At 42.2% G+C, this 14,489-nt stretch overlaps 1 protein-coding gene and 1 pseudogene across 2 annotated transcripts in view; one reads left to right on the top strand and one right to left on the bottom strand.

Annotated features, from left to right (window-relative positions):
- Fhip1a (FHF complex subunit HOOK interacting protein 1A) overlaps positions 1 to 14,489 on the bottom strand; it is a 242,735-nt gene that overhangs the window by 124,559 nt on the left and 103,687 nt on the right. The window lies entirely within an intron of this gene.
- Positions 9,878 to 10,982, top strand: LOC107141110 (annotated as a pseudogene).

Raw genomic sequence — 14,489 nt, 5'->3', positions numbered from 1 at the left:
GTCCCCCAGATGGAGACCTCTCCACCTGAGAACTCCCCCTACGTGCCCCCGAATCCAGCTGTGCTGTAGGGAGGCCAGTGCTGACTCCAAGAACTGAGTGTCAGCCGCTGTCCTTCAATGCCTGACAACTCAGAAGGAAGGACCTCTAAAAAGAGTCTGAGTTTTCAGCCACTGAAGAGAAGTCATTAAAACTCAGTGCCTGGGAATCAGATTGAAGAGGAAACTCAGAAGCTGTGGTGGTTACCGGGCACTGGGAACACAGCTCTGCAATCTTACAGGCCTGTCCCTCCAAGAATAAGGAAGGGGCAGCTCTACTCATGACGCTTCCTGCCTCATTAAAATTTAAAAACACATTATGGCCTAGTGGAGTCAAATAAACCTGGCTTTAAATCCCAGCTCTGCTCCCTACTCAGTCTATAGCTTTAGGCAAAGTACTTAACCTATTTTGGCCCCAATTTCCTCAGTTTCAAAACAGGGATAATACCTTCTGCCCTGCTGGTATCTTATGAGTATCTCTGGGAGTGCACTCCGCACACCAGTGCAGGTGATGCCCTGCCCTACCGCCCCTCCTCAGGAAACTGGTAATATTCCCAACGGCTGCTTGGGGGCAGTCTCCGACAATGATTTTCTGTACTTAAGCGTGCAAGTGTGTGTGTGTATATACACTAACACACACACACATGCACAACATCAACCTGCTAGTCCAATGGAACTACATAGTCCTCACAGAACCAATGGTGGGAACCTGGCCTGAAAGCAACGTATCCCTGGGTTGGCCACCAACCTGTGACATGCCTAAATGTCAACTATGGTATTCCAGGAGCTCAGCCATTCAAATTCCCAGTTCAAATCCAGAAAATAAAGCTGGCCAGCAGCAGGCAGGAAAGCAGACAGGCCGGAGACAGAGGAGCAACTCAGAGAGCAGCTGGGTTGGAGTGAGGGCGCACTCCCAGAACTAGTGGGCCTCCAAGCAGCCTCTGATTTCCCTCCCTCTAGGTGTCCCCTTTCCCCTGCCCTGGTCCTTCCTGGAGCTGAATGCTCTTTCCCCAGGATGGAACAATAAGCTTCCTACTCCTGAGGTCACAGGATGCTGTGTCTGTTCTCTGCAGCCAGAAATAAGGCAGGTGGGAAGCCAACACCGCCTGCGAGAGAGGCCGGGAGGGGCTGAGAAGCACTCAGGCTGCTCTGTGAGCCTCGCGAACAGGTGGAAGGAGAAAGGCCTTGACCCCTCTAGCTGAGAAAGGCCAGCCCCTCACAGAGGCAGACCACCAAAGGAAAGGCTGGGGTGCGGGGGACACCCACTATAAACAAATAATGGCTTTAAGAAGTTCCGTGAAGTACAATACCAAAGTCGGGAGCCCTACCTTCACCACCATTTATAGGTTCCTTGGGGAGGGGTTTGCTCTCGTTTTTGTTTTTTACTCTAACATTTCTTGAGAATGAAACAAAGCTGGATTTCTTTTTTTTTTTAAATATTTTTAGTTGTAGGTGGACATAATAAACTTTATTTTTTTCATGGTGCGGAGGATGGAACCCAGTGCCTCACGCGTGCTAGGCAAGCGCTCTACCACTGAGCCCCAACCCCAGCCCTGAATTTATCTTTGAGGTGAAGCTTTGATTAAGCAACTAAAATCAAAGACTTTCTAACGTCCTCAAAATAAAACCAAACAACAAAACCGACAAGCAAAGCTTCCCTCTACCCCACCCAAAGACATGAACTTGGGAAAGGAGTCCGAGGAGGAAGCGGCACCAAGCCCGCAGGGGACACACGTGGGCCTCCCTAGCACCCACCGCCCCTGACCTGGCCTCCCATCCTCCACCAGGTTTTCTGCAGCACTTCTGGGGTCTCTTTCTGTTCATCATTTACTTTATTACCAGGCTTGCAACCCAATTTGTTCCACTCCAGGTCTTCCGGCTTAAATGTGTGAGTTCTATATTTCAACAGAATGGACATCAGGCTTCGGCAGACACCCCTGATGTACATTTCAGAGCCACCTGCTTCAATGCCTCTCTCAAATCTGCATAGGACAGAGAATTTGTTTACTGTTTATTTAAAAGCAGAAGCAGAAAAGTACTGCTGCATACATCAAACCCAGCGAGGGAGACAGGGGGACTCTAGCAGGCCGCAGCATAATTTATCCAGATTTACTTTTTGTCAGACCACTGCTCAACTGGGCTTGAAATCTGTTGTTCCCGTTAGCTTTTCCTTCAGCCAGCAAAAGAACCAGCCTTGAGAGCAGCTGCTGTAATTGACAAAAGTATTCCCTTCCCACAGGGGTGGGAGTGGGCAGAAAAGCTCAGATCTAAAGCCACTGGCCTGGGTCCACTCAATATGTGACGAGAAATGCCTGCAATAGCAACCCTTGGGCTTCTGTTTGGAGCTACAGGGTTTTTATTCAGTCCTCTTGCTATCTGCGATTCAGTACCTTTCTAGCATTGAGTGGCAACAGCTCAAGGTGATGAGCAGTGAATCACAACAAATTTCATTGGGTGTTTGTTTGGTTGTTGTTTTTTTTTTTTCTTTTTGCAGCCTTATAAATAAAATCAGACTCTTGGAAGCGAGTAAACCTTCTGAGGTATGCGTACCTCAAGGTTATTCATTTCTACACTTCTATGGCAGGAGAATAAATACAATCAAAAGAAATGTGGTTTACGATTAACAAAATTTCTCCATATGTGAAAACTCACATTTTAATTGTCGAGGCACTGTACTAAAGCACAACAGACCTTTAACTTCTCAATGCTTATATTGCAAAATAAATAAATAAATGGAAAGCTAATTTTCCAGCAGGGCAGAGGAGTGCAGAGGTGAGCAGAAACCGCCAGCTTCAATGCAAAGCTCCAGATCGGAACGGTTTTTATGTGATGCAATTAGCAAAATGGACAGAATAAATCTAATTCCTCATGATGCCTCAGAGAGATTTCAAAATGTTAGTAAAACAATGGCACACAACTTTTCAGGAATCTGGGCAACTTTAAGTGGGGATTTTCAATTTGTCAGGGGTATCTGCTCAGATTATCTTCTCTGGCCCCTAGTGCCTCAAATTCAGGGTTGGGATTTGGCAGCTGTCTGGGCATGTCGAGCCTGGCCATCTCGCCTCTCACCTGTGTTGACTCAAATGAACGGGGCTGAGCCCATCAAATGGTCTCCCCCAAGAATTTAGGATCAGAAAATGCTCAAAGTGTTTTTCTAGTTATTTCAACAACTGGAACATAAATTCAGCAGAAGCTTGAAGAAGCCTACCTCAATTACGTGGAGTAAAAGCCAGTTGAGTGAAAGAAAACAGAAAAGAGTGCTAGCTGGCATTCCAAATCCTGACTTGAGTCCTAGCTTTGCCTGACTTCCAGAATCCTTGCAATAAATGTCCCTTTTTATTGAATCTAGTAGGTGTCTCTTAATATCCAACCTATTTAAATCAGGACTAGAGCAGCATAAGCATGGGATAAAGGTCAAGCTATGTTGGAATGATCCTTCAGCAAGGGAAAATAAGATAATCATCAAAATTCAGAGCCAGAAAGCCCACTTTGATCAAAAGAGATGACACTGACATGAGAATCTGATTCCTATTTCTGTCATGTATTTATNGGGGGGGGGGGGGGGTGGGATGGATCTCAGGGTCTGGATGCTGGAGTATCATCCTGACTTTTTTTAAATAACCAATTATGATTTCATTTCTACAGGTATGACTCTACAAAATAAAGGTGCTGAGGCTTCACATTGGCTTTAGCTTTTTTCTTCTACCCCAGCACTTCTAAGAGGTGTGGAAAGATGACATAAAAGATAAGTAATAACATTTAAGAAAAAACAGGGCAACGTGTGGGACATTGAATGAACTGTCCAGAGAGCGCGTGCTGTTGGTGCCAATGGCACCATGACAGAGGCAGAACTGGAGGCTGCACATCAAGGACAGGAAGGACGTGGATCCACAGAAGGACCGGAGCTTCGGCCACCACAGTGTTCATTTGCCTTCATGTTGGTTGTTGACAAATGATATTAATAAGCCACCTGGAGAAACATTAAAAAACTATTCTGGGAAGAAAAAAACTGTTGTAAAAACTTACTAAATATGCAGGGAGATTTCTCCATAAGGGAAAGGACAGTGCTAGAGGGACACTGCCCACCAGAGCCTTCCTGCTGTGAGGGCAGGGAGCACAACTGCTGGGCTGGCACAGTATCCAGTCCCTAAGAGCCCCTGGCTGAAGGCTCAATAAACAGTTGTTGAAAGCATACATAAGCAAAGCCTCTACATTTAAGAACCTATGATTTTTTTATTAAAATAAAGAATAAAAGGAGAGAATATGTTGTCCTTTCCCTTTGGCGTCCCTAATAAACAGGGCATCAGAAACCCTCCTTGGGATGATAGAAGGAAGAAGCAAACCTCACACAATTACCATTTTGTACAATAAATGATCAAATCCCACCGTGTTAGCAAGTAAACAAATCTGTCACTTGACTCATTCTCTACACTGACATATTAGCTGAAAATGAGCCTTTCAACAATAAAAAAGGTAAGTTACTCTACAATTGTGAGTCCAAACACTCTCTGAAATACATATTAATTTGCTTAAAAATGCCACCTCTTCTTAAGTTGATTTTGTCTTCCAACCACCTCAACCACAGGCGATTATGTCCCATGTGCCAGATCCATGTGGTCAAAATGATGGACAGCCCCCTAACCAAATGTATTGCCATGGCAACAAAGGGACTGCATTGCTGCTCTCTACCTACCATGGCCCAATCAATTATTAAACATGCCTACACTACAGTGACACAGTATAAATGATCATGTTCATTAGCAGCAAGAGTCAACCGGGAGAAAATCACAAACACCAGAGAGCCACATTGATCACAAAACCAAACACACTCTCCATGAGGGCGAGTGTTAAAGACCAAGTGTAAAGGAGGAGGGAGAAGAAACGGTTCTTAATTTTAAGCTTCCACTTTAGAATTATACGAGCATACAGTCTCCCACCTCTTATTTAGAAAGGGAGGGAGGAAGGAAAGAGATGGAAAGAAAAAGACCTATAAAATGACTTTATATATGTGACACATTTTATCAAAAGCTACCGAAATAGAATTAGATAAGATGGTTCAAGAGCCAAAGGATAAAATCCATCTTAACCTTGTTTTATGGTTTGGGCTTGGTTTCGATTCTGGATCATTTTCTGGTTTATTTCTCATTAGGAGAACAGGCAGGGGACTGGAAAATTGGACCCTGGAGGGGATGGACAGCAGTTGGCAGCCAGCTGTGACCAGCCTGTCCTCCAACCTGGTTGAATCTCCACTCACTTCCCACGGGGAGATTTCCGAACAGAGAAAGTCAGACTAAGGATGTCCAGCAGGTTTAATGGGAAAAGAGAAATTTTGCCCCACCAAGAGTAACCAGGAATTAAGTTCATTCTGGGGCTCCTGCAATTCACTCTGGGACATAGCTCAAAATGCAATTAAAACTAACTGTTGTATCTTGAACCATCTCACAGTGAACTGGGCCGGGTCTGGGTTAGAGGGTTCCCCTGTCTTATACTCACAATGATCCAGAAACTGCGTCGGCAGTGAAGGCTGGAGTCAATACTGGGGCTGGATAAATGGCTCTTTGATTCACTATACTCATGTCGCCCAGTAGAAAAGAGAAGAAAGATAGGGAAAAAGGAAGTAGCCCTCCAAAAGATTCTAATTTATTTATAAGAGATCATAGTCTGATAACGAAAGTTTCAGGCAGAAAAGAGTTTTTACTTGGTTAAAAATAACTGACATGGCCCAAAAAGGAAGTCTCTAATTTACTGACAAATTAAAAGGCATCTGTGAAAGTCTGAAGAACCCGTTCGCACACAGCGTTCCTCTGATACTGCTCTGGATACAGTCCTCTGTCTTTCTGCTTTGCCAAAATCTGGCTTGCTACAAGTTGCAGCTATCAAACCCTGATTGGACTGCAGAGATGACTAAATAATTTACGAAAGCTGTAGTTTTCCAGTACAGTGATCCTTCCACCAGAGATATTAATTTTTATTACAGCAAACATAAGAAAACCTCTTAAAAGATAATGATGTACAATTATTTCACTGTTTGTATGGGAGAGAATGTGAAAAAAAATATTAAATATTTACCCAAAATAATTCTTTCCCCTTAAAACCATCTTCCCCCGAGAAAAGCATCACAAATACTTAAAATGAAATCCAGGGTGGCCTTTCCACTGCAAATTACTCCTCTTATGAGGAAAAATGATCACATAAAGAAGCTGAGCGTTTACAAACACTTCACACAGTAGTATTTTATTTATATACCCACATAAAATAAAAAACATGTACCTTGGGGATCATTTACACAAGTAAATGTCTTTCTGATTACCATATAAAAAAGCTTAAGAAAGATAACCTCTCACATCTGACAGTACGCACGAGATGAGTTATAACTGCCATTCTGTTTCCATAATTGAGCAAAAGCCTTTAGACAACTGGTCAAATATCTGCTTCTCATTTTCGATCTGCTGACCTGCATGCAAATACATGCCCGCAATCTATTATGAGATCCATGGAGAACAACGTGTTCTAGGAAAGACCTTTTGAAGTCTTTAGTTTTTATATTTCTTTAATAACTTTCATTGAGAGTATAATATAAACAATCCATAAAAGACATTTAGAAGTTGCTATGGCTTAGATAAGTATTCCTCAAAGGCACACTGTAGCCCAGTGGTTAAGCACCCACTGGCTTCAACCCCTGGTTCCAAAATAAAGCTTGCTTCCCAGGGTGGCACTGCTGGGAGGTGGGAAAACCTTGAAGAGGTATAGCCAAAGCCAGGCATGGTGGCACACACCTGTCCCATCTACTCAGGAGACTGAGGCCAGAGGATTGCAAGTTCAAAGCCAGCCTCAGCAACTTAGTGAGCCCCTAAGCAACTTGGAAAAGCCCTGTCTCAAAATAAAAATAAAAAGGGCTAGGGATGTGGCTCAGTGATTAAGCGCCTATGGGTTTAATTTCCAGTATCAGTACAGCCAAATGGGTGGTCTTTGGCTCTGGGGTTACTGGGGGCATAACCTCAAAGGGGACTGTGAGAAGTGGTCTCTTCCTCTCTCTCTCTATGGATTAGCTTCCTGGCTCTTGATGTGAGCAGCTGGCTCCACCATTGCCATCCAGCACTCCTACCAGAGGTCTAAAGCAATGGGTCTGCCCAGTCTTGAACTGATACATCTAAAACCGTAAGACAAATAAACCGTTTCTCTAAGTTAATTTTCTCAGGTACTTCATTATAGTGACAGAAAGTTGGCTAAGCAAAATGAATATTCTTCTCCCAGTTGACAAGAACTTCATGGGTACTGGTCATAGTATTCAGTCTACTTTCTTGTAAATAGCAGGCACTCTCATTTGTCACAGAAATAAAAAATTAGAATATACTATATAAAACTAAACAGTAACATTACTCTTGTAAATATTCTCCTTGAATTTTATTCATAAATCACTTCTACCACTTCCACTCAGATAAACAGAGATTGAACAGATATAACGTATATGTCTCAGTACTGCTTTTCATAGCAAAACACAGTGAACTTCAAAATGTCCGACAATGGCACAGTGATTCCACATGACTTATGGAACATCTATACAATACACAACTATTAAGAAGGATGCAACACTAATCAAAGTAACTACAAGACAGAACACAGTGCTCCTGAAGTGGACTCCCACATTCACAGCCATGATTTCCAACAAAGGAACCAACACAGTCCAACAATGCGGGGGGGTGGGGGGGCTTTTCCAACAAACTGTGCTGGAATAACTGGATATCTGTACAGAGGATATTAACCTTGACCCCTACTTCACAAAAATCACAAAAACTGACTTGAGGTATAATACAGATGCGAATGTAAGAGATACAACCATAAAGTTTTAGAGGAGAACAGCATCATGAGTTGGGAGTGGGGGAAGGTTTCTTAGGGTACAGAAAACAATAATAGGAAAAATAATGACTGTCTCATTTTTTGGGTGGAGTGGCACATGCCTGTGATCCCAGCTATACATGGAAGACTGAGGCAGGAGAACTACAAGTTCAAGATCAGACTCAACAACTTAGTGAGAGCCCTCACCACCTCAAAAAGACAAAACATAAAGAAATAAATAAAAATGCTCATCAAAGACACAATTAAGAAAATGAACAAGCAGGTCCCAGCATGGGAGTAAAGAGCTACAGAGCATGTCTGCAAAAGACGGTTTCCAAATACTCCAACAGCTCAGACGGTGTTAAAAATGAAAACGAGGTCAGAGTTTCACAAAAGATATACAAACGGCCAATAAGCACACAACAAGTACTAAACCTCATCATGACACTGCACACCAACCAGAATCACCAAGGTGAAAAGAATGAACAACCCAAGGATGTGGAGCCACAGGAATTCACGTATGTTATTAGTGGAAAAGTAAAACCAGCAGCCACTTTTGAAACAGCCCTGGTGATTGCTCATGAAGGTAAACATATGTCCATCCTATGATCAAGTCAGTCTATCCCTAGAAACAGAGCGCATGCACACAAATCTATACACACACACATTCATTCATATATATCCACTTTAAAGACTTGGAAAAGAATGTTCACAGCAAATTTGTTCATAATCATTAAAAAATGAAAATATCCAAATGTCCATCAATAGGGAAACTGTATATTCATACAATGGAATACTACTCTGCAATTTTTTTAAACAAAGTTGGTGTTATTTTATTTGGACCTTTATTTTGTTTATTTATATGCAGTGCTGAAGATCGAACCCAGTGCCTCACACACGCTAGGCAAGTGCTCTACCACTGAGTCACAACCCCAGCCCTACTCTGCAATTTTTTTAAAAAAAGAACTAAAATATAAACAACCTGATTATTCTTAAAAACTATGTCAAAGGAAATAAGCACTACACACAAAAAAAATGCATATATTGTGTGATTCCATTTATTTGAAATTGGACAACAGACAAATACATTTATGATGCAAAAAAAAAAAAAAAAAAAAACAGTGCTAGGGGTGAACCCAGGACCTTACNAAAAAAAAAAAAAAAAAAAAAAAAAAAAAGAACAGTGCTAGGGGTAATGGCACACTCCTATACTCCCTGTGGCTCAGGAGGCTAAGGCAGGAGGATCACAAGTTCAAAGCCAGCCTCAGCAACTTAGCAAGGTCATAGCAACTTAGTTAGACTCTGTCTTTAAACAAAATATAAAAAGGGATGGAGGAGTGGCTCAACGGTTAAGTATCCCTGGGTTTAATCCCCGGTACCACAAAAGACAAAAGGAAAAAATTAGAAGAGTAGTAGCCTCTGGAAAGAGGGAGGTGGGGATTGACTGGGAAGGGTCACAAAGGAACTTTCTATAGAGGGTGATGATGATAGATGACGTTGTATATTTTCTATATCATGATGACGTCTGGGTTACACAGGTACATGTGTTCAAAACTCAGGAAATACACACTTAAGATGCACGCATTTCACTGAGCACAAATTTTGTACCAAAAGAAAAACTGCAAACAAATATTTAATTTTTATGACAGGTATACTGAAGTACTTAGAGGCTATTTCATGATTTACTTTAAACATATCAAAAGAATTAAGACAGATTAATAAAGGAATGATGGATAAATGAACAGATGTGTGATAAGCCAAGAATAATGTTTGTTAGAAAGTCTAAATGATGGGTCTACTGCAAAATTATTCCAACTTTATGTTTAAAAATCTCTCATAACAAAAGTTTTCATGATAAAATATTGAAAAACAGGGTGTAAGAATATTTATTGAAGTCAATTTTTATATGTGTACACATATACATTCACATATGTGTATTACTGGGTATATACATATATATCTATAAAAGTCCACATTTTTAATTTCACAGAAAAGAGTCAGGAAGATGACGCTCATCCAGGTCCCTGCTGGCACTACGTTTCACAACCAGTATGACAATGAAGTCACTGTTTGGCAGAGTTTATACAACTGAATATGCAACGGAAGCTGTTAAACAAGGTTCAGCCACAGTTGGTCTGAAATCGAAATTGCATGCAGAGCTGGCTGCATTGAAAAGGGTATAGTCCGAATTTGCTGCTCACCAGGAAAAATTCTCCACGCTGACAACCATATTGGTATCTCAACTTGGGGGTTTACTGCTGATGCTAGACTGTTATGTAATTTTATGTTCCATGAGTTGTTTGGAAATCAGACTTTATTTGACAAGACCACTCCCTGGGTCTCATCTTGCACCTCTAACTAGAAGCAAGACCCGGATACCAACACAGTGGTAAGGCTGGAGACCATATGGTGTCAGCTGCTTGCTGCTGGCTATGATGATATGGGCATTCACATTTTCCAAACCTACCCGCCTGCCATTAACTATTTTGACTGCAGAGTTCTGTCCATGTGAGCCCTTTCTCCATCAATTCACACTTCTTCAGAGAGACATATGTCTGTGTTTATGGAATGGAACTCAAATGAACAGGTTAAACATGGGCTCTGTACCTTCAATGAGACATGTTCTACCAATTAGAACTGTTGGTAAGGACTTGGAATTTATGATCTACTAGAATAATAATGTGTCTCCTTTCCTGGAAGGTCCTTGAGAAGGATCATGGAGAAAGGCACGACCTGCACAATCTGCTGACAAACCTGCAAAACAGGCTGACGAACCAACGGAAGGCTAGGTGATGAGAACGTAGGAGCACACACTGATGACAGCGACCCACACTGTGAACTAGGTGACGCAGTTGTGGGACAGAGTCTTAGAGTCATTGGTCCAAACGCGAATTTTTCCTAACAACCTTATTGAAACCATATAATGGGTTATATTTTTCTTTGGGGTGGTCTTATATAATCTTTTTCTATAAAGTACAGGTATCTATACTAATGTTTTTGTTTTTGTTTTGTGATCTGGGGATTAAATTCAGGGCCCCATGCATGCTAGACAAGCACTCTGCCCCAGTCCTTCTCTATTTTATTTTTCAGATGCTGAGAGCCATAGCCAAGTAGGAATGACGCATGGCATTTTGGGTTGAAAGGTGACCCTGCTCAGGGATTAGGGTAGCTCGGGGTTTAGGGTGGATCCTGCTGGGAATAGGGTGGCTCCAGGATTAGGGCGGATCCTGCTGGGATTAGGGCATATCCTGCTGCCTCAGGCGCCTGCTCCTTTGGAGTTCTCGTGGGGTTCTGAGAGATTTGGCACGTGAGCCAGGTGGAGGAGTGTGTTCACGGAAAGTGTGGGTAGAGTGTCAGTGAGAGTTCAGGAATAAAGAGTTGCTGTTTGAATCTACAAGGCTTTGTGGTGGCTCGGTTATTTTGTGCCCAGCCAGACTGCGGCATTCAGACAAGATCTCTCACTAAATTGCCCAGGCTCTCCTGGAACTTGCAATATTCCTGTCTCAGTCCCCCAAGTAGCTGGGTTACAGTTATGCGCCACTGCACCCAATTGTAGTAATGTCTTTATATGAAAGAAAAAAGTGTCTTTTCAGTTTTAAAGACAATTGTGAAATAAAACTGTTTCACCTTCTTGGGGGGACGATAACCACAATCAGCATACTGGTGCATTTAATAATTATTTCAACTCTACTTCATGGGCAGCAATGTATTATCCATTTATAAAAAAACAAAGCACTGACAGTCCCCTGAATTTACCTAAACCATCTTAATGTAAGTTTGCCTGGACAGAACCATATTATTTCACAGTCCCCAAGTGTTCTTTCTGGGTGGAGCAGCTTAATGAGGATTAGTCAGATTGGGCTAGATCTTCCCTGCATTCCCACCACACCCTGTATGTATCTCCACCATATTTCCATTGTTTTGTAACTGTTTTGATCACTCTACAAGTTAATCAGCTTTTGTTACTATAAGCAAAAAATTGACAAGAATAACTTAGAGAGGAAAAGTTTACTTTGGCTCATGGTTTCAAAGGCTCGGTTTGCAGTTAGTCAACTCCATTGCTCTAGGCAGGCCTGGGGTGAGACAGAACAACATGGCAGATGAAGGCTGATCAATTCATGGCAGCCACAAAGCGGGGGTGGGGGATCAGGAGTGTGCAAGCCCATCCAAGGAACCAGGGACAAGGTATCATCCCCAGGGACATGCTCACCAGTGACCTACTACTTCCTCTAGCCATGTCCTTCCTACCTACAGTCACCATCTAGTAATCCATTCAAATCACTAATCCATCAGAAGGATTAATCCACTCATTAGGACACATCTTGTAATCTAATCATTTTACCTCTGAACATTCTTGCATTGCCAAGAATGTTCAGAGGTGAAATGAGCTTTTCGGGGGACATCTTGTAAGGGTAAAAGAAATTGAAGTTAAAGTGTAAAAGAAAAATTGTAAAAGAAAAAATTGTAAAAGAAAAATTGTAAAGTTTCTAAGCTGCAAGGCCTGAGTTAAAATGTAAAGGACCAGGTATTGTTAAGTTCCTATGCTACACACAAAACCTGAAATTCCTGTAGCTGTTAAGACAATACTTGGAACCGCCCAGTAAATATTTCCCCTGATCGCCTGGTTGTTTGATAACCTAGGACCCTGTGTGACTTTGCAGGTAGACATCACAGGGCCTAAACCAATCAGTTTGAATGTACCTCCCCCCTTAGAACTGACCTATCACTCCCGCCCGACCTGTTCCCGCCAATGAATGAACTAATCATGTTTAGGAGTTGTTGTTTGATTTTCCCACGGTGTATGATGATTTGTTAAAGGAGACTGTGATGTATATAAAGTCCCCGCCCTCCCCAAAAAGTGTACTTAAGCAGTGCTCAGCCCCTGCTCAGGGCTCTGGGCTGCTCTCCCTTCTTGAGTGGGCACGGAGCCCCAGCGTGCTGGATTGGATCCTCAATAAACCCCACTTGCTTTTGCATGAGCCGGTCTCTTGGTGGTCTCTTCCTCCAACGCTTCGCTGGACCCTTACAATCTCACATCCAAACCGTAGCCCTAGATCAAATTTCTTAAATGCAAGAGCTATATCATAAAGTTTAATTTGGTTATCTCCAGAGACTAGGAAAGTACTTGGCACTTACAGGGCAGTAACTAATACTAAATGAACAGAAGAATAAATAAATAAACAGCAATTTCAAGATCCCAGCATGGACTCGAGTCAAAAGGACCTACTCACCAGATTCTACTGTAGCTTACATTCAATTACTAGAAACTGTTATCTGTACATTCCCCACTGCCATTTTTGGAACAGTTTAATAAAAATTCATATGGGAAGACAAAGTCTTAAGTCATCAAAACCCACTCCTAGATTGCTGACTCCTTAAGGTAAGAGAAAGAGGAAGGAACCAAGTCATCTCTGTACCCTGACAACAGCAAGGTCCCTAGGATAAGAGGTTTAAAATATATGCACTCCAAGGACATTACCTTGGAACTATTGGCATGGTAAATAAGAGGTCGGCATTCAGGAAAATGAATAAAGGGGACACAGGAGCTCTCCATACTATTTTTTGCAACTTTTCTGTAAATATAAAATTATATCCAATTTTTAAACTTTTTTTTTCTTTTAAATGCTGACAGGGAAGGTCCCCAGGCCATGTGAGACAAGAAGGAGCTAAAAGAAGCAGAAGGTATGCAGGGGCACAGAAAAGAACAAGGCCAGAGAAGGGAGAACAAAGACAATCTTCCTAGTTCCCATCCTTGTCTAGGACCAGCCAGGTTTTAATGATATTTTCAGTTGTGAGAAAAATAAAAGTTCCTGCCAGAGAAAGGAAAATCATTCCTCAACCAAATTCAGGCTTCCAATGCAGATCTGAACCTTCCAGATGAAGCAAGTCAAGGGAGGGAAAATACATCCCTTTAAAGGTACTTACACTACACATATGGAACAGAAGGGCAACTGTAGCAAACAGGCATTTTAAAGGTACTGTCAGCAGCTCAAAGGAAAAGGACCCTGGAACAACAAAGGAGTGGGGAGGGCACCTGCAGGCTTTCTGCTGGCCACCATCATTCCTTGGACCAACCACCATTCACCTGTTTTGTCAGCTGAGAATGACAAGGGAGGTAAATTTCACACTTCACAAACAAGTCCCTGAGGGCAGAAGTCACATCTGCTAATGTATTTTGTACCATCGCTGGCTCAGCGCCCCATGAAGGTAAAGAGCTTATTAATCAACGCTTCCAGTGATGCCAATGGCTGGGACAGCCAATTTGCTTCCCAGCTCATTCACTCTCTGGGAGTAGTATTTATTAAGTATTCATTGTACAATGTCAGACCCATGCTAGGGCTGTCTGTATTCTTCCCCCAAAATGCTAAATGCCTGCCTACAGAGAATTTCACACACACCCAGAAGGAGGAAAAACTATCATTTTAAGTGTTTCCTATATTTGTTCTGGGCAGAAGTTTTAATAAGAATGTTCCTGGAAAGTTATGGGTAGTTTTAAAGAGGGCTGGTTGGGAAGGGGAGGCTGGTGGGAAATGGACTTTTCCTACCTTTGAGCTGCCCTACTGCTCTGCGCTCTCTCTCTCTCTCTCTCTCTCTCTCTCTCTCTCTCTCTCTCTCTC

The sequence above is a fragment of the Marmota marmota genome, unplaced genomic scaffold (genome assembly GCF_001458135.2).
Source record: "Marmota marmota marmota unplaced genomic scaffold, marMar, whole genome shotgun sequence".
NCBI classification, from domain to species: domain Eukaryota; kingdom Metazoa; phylum Chordata; class Mammalia; order Rodentia; family Sciuridae; genus Marmota; species Marmota marmota.
Note: the sequence above shows the minus strand (reverse complement) of the source record. Positions and strands in the feature narration are given on the sequence as shown.